Raw genomic sequence first — 9,979 nt, 5'->3', positions numbered from 1 at the left:
GGTTTCGACTGTTGCTGCATTGATCCTGGATGAGATGAACAAACACACACTGTCCAAAGGAATTCACTTCATTTGAAGATAAAAGTGGGAAGCCCAATAAAGACTCTCTCCCATGAAAGGTATGTCGCCAAATACTCCGAGTTTTGTTTTGATGCCATAGTCCCATATTTGCAACTACTTCCAGTTAGCTGAAGATACCAAGTCAGGTCAGATACATCCTAGGCTACCCCATTGTTTTCCCAGGCTTATATCAAAGCATCATTCAGTAAATGCAAGTGAATATTTGCAGGCATCTGAAGATGAAGCCTGAAAATGGGAATATTTATAAAAATGTATATCTAGATAATACCAGAACAATAACACTTTGAATTTATCAAGTGCTTTTGTTCTGAACAACTCGAGCTCTGAAACCATTACCACGTTGATCGAATAGCACATTCCTACGCTATAATATCATCATGTGGCTGGTTAGTGGTGTCATCAATTCCATCCTGGAAACCACATACTGTTATGAGAGGCAAACTGGAACAAGAAAGGGCAAGAGCAAGAGCCGCACAACTACTTCAATGTGTAAGTCCGAACCCAAATAAATCATGTCTCTGCAAAGCGCTTTTGCAGGATTACTCAGACCCTTTCCATATTCCCAGTGCAGGTATTAGGAAAGACTGCTGGAGTTCCCCAAACACATAACGCCAAGTGCAGTGAAGGCAGCCACGAGCTGACCTAGTCGTTGAGGTGGCTAGGTCTTCGACTTTCTGGATACCCTGCTGTGTGGAAGCCTTTTCCCTTTCAGCATCAGACTTTCCGGAGCTGCAGAAAGAGAGCATTGAGTGGACTAGCACATTTTATACTGTCCTGACCAAAGAACCCTTTCCCGCAGACACCGGGACTCTCTGCGCCACTTGGGTGTCCTCTCCATGGCCATCTGGGACCAGTCCTGTGCTGACACTCCTCACAGTGTTACTCTTACCGTGAGAGAAGTGGGACTAGCATTAGAAATGCTATAGAGACACATCAACACATTCAATTTTTTTAATTGCCATTCCTTTTCAAATTTGCCACGTAGTCAAGGATGACCTTGAACTTCTGAATCTCCTGCCTCCAGGGATTACAGGCGCGTGTGGATCACAGGGCCTGGTTTCTGCAGTGCTGAAGACCATAAACCCTGGGTTTCCCTGCATGCTAGGCAAGCACTCTGCCTACTAGGCAGCATCCCCACCCTGCAGGGTTATTTCCACATCTTTTCTTAACTCAGAAAGCAAAAAATAGAACCAAAAAGGAAGTTCTGTATTCTGCACCTAGCATTTTATGTCTGGCTGTTGCTTTAACTGCCAAGATGAGATCATGACCAATTTCTTTCACAGACTCTGAAAGGAGGAGGGAATGCCAATCCTTTGGCTTGAGAAATGAAGTTTTGAGCCTCTAAGTGACTTGTTCAAGGCCACACGGCTACAAAGCAGGGAAGCTGGAATGCAGTCTCAAATCTACCTGGCTCCAAGCTTAGTGTTTGTTCGTTTGTTTCTCTTTGCAAGCAAAGCATAAAAAGAAAACTTCTAGGAAAAAAAAACTTCATTACCTTCCAAGTCCAGGGGACCGAAGCTACCCCATATCGCCTGTGCTGGAACATGCGCACACACACAGCACAGATGTGGCAGTCAGTCTTCAGATCTCCAAACCCATGACCATGGCCTTCCTAAAAAGCAAAGTATTTATTATTCTTAGGGGCTGTGGGTGTGGCTCTGTGGGTAAGAGTACTTCCTCTGCAAGCACGGGGCCCTGAGTTCAAATGCCCAATAGCCACGTAAGAAGCCAGGCCTGGCTGCATGGGCCTGGAACGACTACATCCACAAGGTTTTGGTTTAGTGGGAGAGGCTATCTCAGTGTGATAATGGGGACCGGCAGTGAAAGACATCCCATGTCTTCCTCGGGCCTTGTTTCCCTCACGTGCTTACACCATCCCCTCCGTGTTAGTGTTAGTGTGTGAGTGAAAGAGGGAATCACGAGGCCTGCTTCCGATCCCAGCTGAGGCAAGAGGATCACCGTGAGTTCCAGACCAGCCTGGGCTACACAGTGAGCTCAAGGATAGCCTGGGTTACATAACAAGACCGTGTCTCAAACAGAAGTGGGCAAAGGGGGAGAATGTGAGTAAAGTAAAACAGAAATCATTTCTCCCCGGTTAGCTACATTGGTTAGCTGCATTGGTGACAGGAATTTCAAAGACAATTCCCACTGGCCCTTTGGGTTTTGCAATCCTATAGTTCACTAAAAATAAAATGTGTCCTTCTAGACATTCCCATGGGCAGGACAGTTTCTTCCTAATACTCCCAAAGGCGCACGACACCATAAACTGGTGGCTTTTTTTTTTTTTGGTTTTTTGAGACAGGGTTTCTCTGTGGTTTTGGAGACTGTCCTGGAACTAGCTCTTGTAGACCAGGCTGGTCTCGAACTCACAGAGATCCGCCTACCTCTGCCTCCCGAGTGCTGGGATTAAAGGCGTGCACCACCACCGCCCGGCAAACTGGTGGCTTTTAAAGTGAGTCTACAATATTGTATAAAACTGGCTCGTGGCTCTGTGAGGAGTGCTTGTTCATGGGATTTCTTCTTAAATAAAGGGATTCTATCTTTAGTCATCAGTCAGATTGAAAGTCAGGTGACCGTTGCTGCTTACCTTGGTATGGATATTTATATCTGAAAATTTACTTTTCTTTCTCATGGAATCAAAGTTTTTAAACAAAATCCATTGTTTTCTGCCAACTTAGCTGTGTTTTGTTGGGTTTGCTTTTGCTTCATTTTTGATGATAGATAAGTATCTCGTGGAAGTTCAAAAGGTTCTCTTTAGGGATCTTGTAGCAAAATCACTGTGAAAAGTAAGCTCTTCCCAGAGCTTCTGTTGGCAATGTGGGATTCTTTTCTCCCGCAACCCTTGGATTACTGTACAAGATAAACTTTGGAGTGAACTTGGATCACTTGAGAAACCTCTGCTCTTCACATGAAGGGACCTGGCCCGCAGACCCAAAGCTGCAGGATCTCCACAGCATAGGCCACCAGTGGGATGTTCAGGAAGAGCCCTAGTGGAAGCCCAGTATCTAATGTGTTGCGGAGTCCAGGCGCCTCCGGTTAGGCCAGAGACTCTTTGCAATGAACACCTTCTAGTAGAGATGGATGGACAAATGGGTATACAGAGTGACTTGGGTCACACTGCAGCTTCCATGACATAATTCCTTCCCCTTTTCTATTTTTCTTATTTTATTTTCTCCATTTTTTTCCTCTTGAATCTTGCTTTGGTGGAGGGGTGGAGTGCAGATTCGAAGGAACAAGGGGATGAATGGGATCAAGATACATGATATGAAAAACAGAATAAATAAATCTTATAAAAAATAATTTTCACAGTTAAAGAAGAGAAAGGAAAAAGCTCTGCCCTTAGGGAATGGTCATTTCAAGAGGACACTGTGGTTGAAGGAGAAAGAGGTTCTGCACAATTAATGTTCGCGAGAGGGTCACTAAGAAGGTCAAATTTTAACTGGTGCCAATATATCACTCAATAGCCAATGGTGAGCCGATGAAAGAATTTGATCGGCTTCAGCCACACTGACCAAACAGACAAGGATGTCTAAAGGAGACATAACAGTGAGGGCAGACTCTAAAACAGCTGGACACCCTAAGTGCTCTGAACTCTGACTAGTTGCTTGGCTTTTCTTCAGCCAGTGGCCAAAGGAAAATCTCTTTGTCAGTCAGCCTCTCTGCGCCGGCCTGCTAGAAAGGAATGCTTTGTGGACCAGGCAAGAATTTCAGCTTTTCCCTCTAATTCTAGAGGGGAATTGATTAAAGTCTATTGAAGCCTCTACAATAAAGCTGTTCTGCTTACGACACACACCTCCCACTCCTAAACACTGTCTCCCTCGTCTCCCTCACAGATGACATCAAAACAGCAGGAGGATGTAGACTCCCAAAGAGTCTGAGTTCCCGGAAGGGAATTTAGATTTCAAATGGAACATAGCCTCGTCTGCATTTTTCCGATGAGGAAACAGAAGCCCAAACAAGTAACGCTAGACATTTATTATTTACCCGGTTTCCTCCGACATCCACAGGAAGAACGCAAAAACATCCGGGTTAATGTTAAAACCAGTGCTCTCTGCCTACCTCATTGTTTTGCTTCCAGAAACTGAGAGAAAGCCAAATCTCTTAACCCCTACATCTTCCCCACCCCCACCATAATCCCTACTCAGATCAACAGTTCCGGTTCTCGCACTCTGTCCTTCCCGCTTTCTCAGTCTCCTCCCCTCCGTAGGGGTAGGTCCAATTACTCAGTAGCCCACTTAGCATAGCAAAGAGCCGAAGTCCAGAGACGTGGTGAGGAAAAAACAGTGGACCTCCAGTTGGCGCTTTGTTCCTCCCAGCTGTGCTTACTTTTCCTAAGCAGCGCTGCTGCGATCCCCACTGCTGGGGCTTCCCTCTGTTTAGCCCAGGCCCCTGGGGATATGATTATTACATAATTTTGCATTGTACCCCCAGTGTACTATATATATGAAGGAGAAAACCTGCATCCTCCCTGGCGCTCTGTGAACTGCCACTTGTCCAGGATGACAATGGCCTTTCTGAGGACAAGGTGATTAGGCAGCCGGGCGGTGTTTGATTAACACCAACCAGCTCTTTGTAGGACAATATCAGGCCGTACAGTAACAAGAGCACGCCTTTTGATTTGGGTTTGCTCCTCTGTTGATACGATCCATTATCCTGTTTGCCTTTCTTACTACAGCAAGGCATTGCACCAAGGGCTTCAGGGATTTTTTTTCTATAATAACCTTTAAATCCCTTAGCACCTGCCTTCCGCCAAAGACCCTCCCTCTTCACATCACCGCTTTTCTTTGTCCTTTCAACACCACTTTGAATAGTTGAGGTAAAGCTATACTCCCATCCCAAGGAAAAAGAAAACTACGACAACTGAGGGCTCCATATTTAATAAGAAACCAACTGGGGCAGAGCAATTGAGTCACTGTTTCCTTAACCCTTTCCCTGCTGCCCCTCTCTTTGATTCCGGGGCCCCAGCTTTGTAGTCACTAATTCAGATTTGATGCAGAAAGCGAGACAAGTTCCAGAACTCAGGGTAGCAACTGAGAGATTTTCATTGATTCGAGGCAAGTGCCGCAGTGGCGTTAACAAACGGCACTGGGCTGCTCAGCTCGGGTTCCCGCAGTTATTCTAAAGCATAAAAGTGATCCACCCCTTCAGAATCTTTCCGAACCCCCCCCCCCCGACCTTTATTATCAATCACATGAGACAAACGGAATCTCCAAATCTTAGACATCGTGTTTAAGATCTTCCCGACGTTGACAGACGAGTTCACATTTAAAAGAAATCCACGTTTGAAAGTATTTTCAGGTCCAGCAACTTTGATAGGAAAATACCAACAATCCCAACAATGAAAGAACACACACTACTGAATGAAGATGTTCCACAAAAGAATGGCTTCTGGTTTTGTTGCGTGGCACACCCCCATTCAGAGCCACACCCCCCACTCCTTCGCTAGCATCTTATTTATGTTCGTGCAAGACACCCCTGGTTAATTATCGGGCCTTCCCATTTGGTCAGTAAATAGGAGACAAATTCATAATTTCGGGTAGAAAAAGACCTGGGTGCTTTTCCCCTCCCTCCGTTCCCAGGTCAGCCGGCTCGCTTATGAATTAGTGCTCCAGCGGCCTGAAAAGCACAGAATGGATGTTTGGCTAAATCCGCTAAGTATGAAAGCTCTTCACACCATTTGGTCTTGAACTGATCCAATAGCGAGGTGTAACCACTAGTGACAATAAAGCGCCATCTGGCAAAGTGAACTCTGGGCAAACAATGACAAGCAGAAGCGAAAAGAATTGCAATGATTTCCACAAACATGTGAAATACTATAAACTGTGGGACTTAGCAGCTTCTCCCGAGGCAAGTAAACAAATGCAACCCCTCGGCTGCGCCTGCAACTGCGGCAGGCAGAAGTGGGGGGCTCCGTCTCCGAGAGCAGCCTGGCTCCATTTGCATTTCGCTAGGGAAAAATGTATGCAGATTAGGGAACAAAAAAATATATAAGCGCTCGTAGCCAGACGTCACTTTTCCTCCGCTCTTTACTGTCAGGGTGATGTACTGGAAGTCTTTATTTCTCTCTGCTCGGGCCTCTCGGTGCCTCATTCTCCTTCCAGCCTGTTCTCATGCCTTTCTCATCACCTGCTGAGGCCTTGATCACGGACAGAGCAGCCGAGCAGCGGGGGGACAATTAGAGAGGAGGTCAGACTTTGATCATTTGACCATATGTGAATACAACAGCTGACCACATGTTTTAAAAGACAACTGACTTAAACGTACTAAAAAAAAACACACACCACAAAGCAAAAGCATAGATAGTGAAATTTACATTTTAATTATCTGACACAAAGCCGTGTTGAACTTTTTCAAAATATTGAATATGGAAAAATACATCTTGTGCCTTCGAAACAGGAAGAGAAAGCACTTTCAGTGGGTTCTCCCTGCCCCCACCTCCGCCCCCTGCCAAATGTGTTCCCTTTCAGCACAACATTTAACCACTCTGGATGGTTAGGAATCCCGTGCTGGAGATTTCAAAAGGCATATTCAACGCGTCCCAAACTTGAGTGTGACTACGGAAGGTAGCCGGAGCCTAACGTCCGCTTATTTAAAGAGCGGTTGGTTGTACTAAACACAGCCCTGCCCAGTGTGTCGGAGATAAACTAGCTCTGCTAGGTGACAGCAGCTTGTCCTCACTCCTCAAATTCTTTACAAATGGCCATTTGAAAACGCCATGTTTTGTAAAGTGGGCCAAATCAAAGAGCTTTGTTGTCACTAAAACTCGCCAGTGCTTGGCTAGCTGTGAGAGCATCTCCGCAGCCACAGGACACAAATGAAGGTTTAGCCGTGGTCAGTTCTAGCAAAATGTGGTCCTTTCTTTCTTGTTTCTCTTTCCACTTAGCCAAGCTGAACTGATCTCTGCCCAGCTAAGGTAAAGTGTGGCCACTCCTGATGCAGCCCAGGACCCTTTCTTTCTCCAGCTTTTGTGTGCAATTGATCATCTCTCCTGGCTTCTGGAGACCTGGAGCTTTCCTTATCTCCCCCACCTACAAGATAATTAACATATTCATGAATGGTTATTTACTCTCAAATAGCGAGATAATAGAAAAATAACACTAATTGTTTTGACAGCAGTTTGCTTAAGAGTTATCTGGAAGAACAAATGTTTCTTTTGTAGTGTTAGGAAGATGAGCACTTATCTATGTATTAAGATTATTTTTGTTCTTATGGTAGACAGACCAAAGCAATCTTGGGTAAGGGGAAGAAAAGGTCTAGATGCAATTTAAGTGAAATTTCATTTAACATCCCCCCAAATATTTTGATAACCCATTTACTTTTTTTTTCCAGTGTGAGAGAGATTAGCAATGTGATTTACATTTTAATGGCTATATATGCTAATATTTTGTTGATAATCTGTGCATCTTGGTGTCTTTAAAATGTAAATTGCCTTTTAATTTTAAAGGATCCCACCTGTGTAATTTTACTCTGGTATCATCTTAAATATAATTAATTTATAACCATTATCATATAAGCACGTTTTTGTAAAAACAAAGGTTGCTTAAAAGACATGTTCCTGTCTTAATTATGAGCGTCCTTCCTGGGGTTTCTGTGTCACCTTGAGGCCTTGGGCATGTCATCACCCTCTCTGGGCCTGTTTCCTTCTCTGTAACACAAGTTAATTAAAGGAGCCGATGCCTAATGACTTTTCCAGGTGCAGAGAACCTCGGCTGCTATAATTGTCCTACCAAAACAAACTTTGCAATTGAATCTTGATAACTTTCATTTCTTTCTTTAAAGATGTTTTCCCTGCAGCATGGAGAAAAAGGTTCATGAGTCAATATCTCTGTCTTTCTGTCTCTTTCGATCTGTTTTTTTCCCTATCTCTCTGTGACACCAGATCAAAAACTCAGGGCCTCAAGGATGCAGGCAATTCAAGTGCTCCAACCCCTGAGAAATACCACAGCCCCAAGTTAACAAGTGTTTATGTTTTACCTATTACGTGCCAACCTTGCTGGCATTTTACAAACATAATCTCCTTTAGTCTTTACAACCACCTTACAAAATAAGTATTATTATCTCCTCTTTATAGATGAAACTAAGGTCCACAGAGGCCAGGGCCCTTGTGACAAATCTCCTAGCTAGCCTTTAGTAGAAGAAAAGCTTGATATCAGAAAGGAATTTTCACCCCTATACAACATCCCCTCACCGAAAGATAATGTGTATCAGGAAAGCAAGCTACTTATCAGTGATTCCCTGGGACGAATCTGTGCCTCAATTTCCTTAACCCTCCTAGGAATCGTATCTCCAGGACTCTATCGCCTCCCTCATGAATGAAGACAGAATGAGAAAAGTAGTCAACTAAAGGCAAACTATGCACTTCCTCTGAGACAGCAGAAGAGACGCTGCAGATGAGCACAGATCTCACCCCCTCCTGAGCACACACTGGCCTTTGATGGTTAACTAATCCATTCTAGGTATGTTTTCAACTCTGCGAGTCTCCTGCCATTCCTGTAGCTAAAAGAACGCCCCTCAAAGAAGGAAATGGATAGAAAACATAACTCACTATCCTCTGTGGAATCAAGATACAAACATCTGAAAGAAAGAAAACACTACGGAATGAAATTGAAGGCTGTCCTGCAAATACACTTTATTTCAACCGCAAATGAATGGGGCTAACACTTTTCAAGTCAACAGAAAAACAGCCCAATTTGAACCCAACCAAAAGGTCCTTGAAGCCACTGACAAACATGGAGTGACTTCATAAAATGCTACTTCCTAATTTCAATAGAAATTGCTTTTATTTTTAAATCAAGATATGCAGTGATATGGTAAGCTGTAGAATTCAACAGTGACTTAAAATGTAAAGATAAAATTGGATTCTTCTGGGGTGCTGGGTTAAGACGCCCCCAAGAACCCCACCCCATCAAAACAGAGTGTGTCAGTTCGCACTGCCTGGGGTGGGGGGGTACTTCCCTGAAGTAAATTGTCCAAATGAAGGTAGGGGTTTTGAGAAAGCAACTAGGTTCAGCTCAGTCACAGAGCCAAAAAGGTAGACTGATCCCTGGAGCGCGGCTTTCCCATAGAGAAGCTCTTCAGACTCATGTGCCAGAGAACCAGAGCATCCCAGAGGAAGGGACGTTGAGACTCAAGGGTGCTTCATGGGGTGATACATTCAGAAATGTGAGTGTTTTACGTGGTCACTGTTATTTTGTTACTTTCCCAACTTTGTTCTTTTTGTCATACCTATTTTTAATCTAGCGATTTGCTGCCAAATCCTTCCACCTATATTTTGGAGATCTAGAATGCATGGAGAAATCAGAAGGAAATCATGAAAAGCTGTCTTCCTATGTCTTCCATATATACCCCTGGTGAGTACTTAAAAGACACAAGCAATCCAGCCACCATTTCTGATGCTACCACAAAGCCCAGGGGTAAAAATGTCTTCAATGCCTGCTGTAATGCCCAGGTAGGAAAACGAGGCTCTATTTTCAACTACCAGGTTGGCACTAAGTACTAAAACACTCAAAAGGGCTGTTTAAGGAAGAACAAGCAAGTTTAGAGATCCCTGGGGCAAGTGTGCATGGTATATCGGGGAGAAACTTCATGGATTTCCCATCCCCAGCATTGGCAAGGCTGAGAAACAACATCGTCTGTGGGTAAGAAAGAGCTTGATTAAATGAAGGCCTGAATCTCCATTCCATGCTGGTGGTGATTGACAGTGGCTTTTTTTTTTTAAGCAAAAATGCCATCTCTTCATCTCTTCTCCCTGTAGTAATTATGATGAATATTTGAGGTGACCGGTGCTGAGTCAGTGGTGTAAACAGGAGCAGGTTGTCATGAAATTCCACCACAAGTGTTTCGTTGCTAAGTTACCTAAAGGGACTTCTATGTAAGGTAATTCACAAGATAATGAGAG

This window comes from Microtus pennsylvanicus, chromosome X (assembly GCF_037038515.1).
Source record: "Microtus pennsylvanicus isolate mMicPen1 chromosome X, mMicPen1.hap1, whole genome shotgun sequence".
NCBI lineage: Eukaryota > Metazoa > Chordata > Mammalia > Rodentia > Cricetidae > Microtus > Microtus pennsylvanicus.
The sequence above is the reverse complement of the archived record's forward strand: the minus strand, read 5'-3'. Positions refer to the sequence as shown.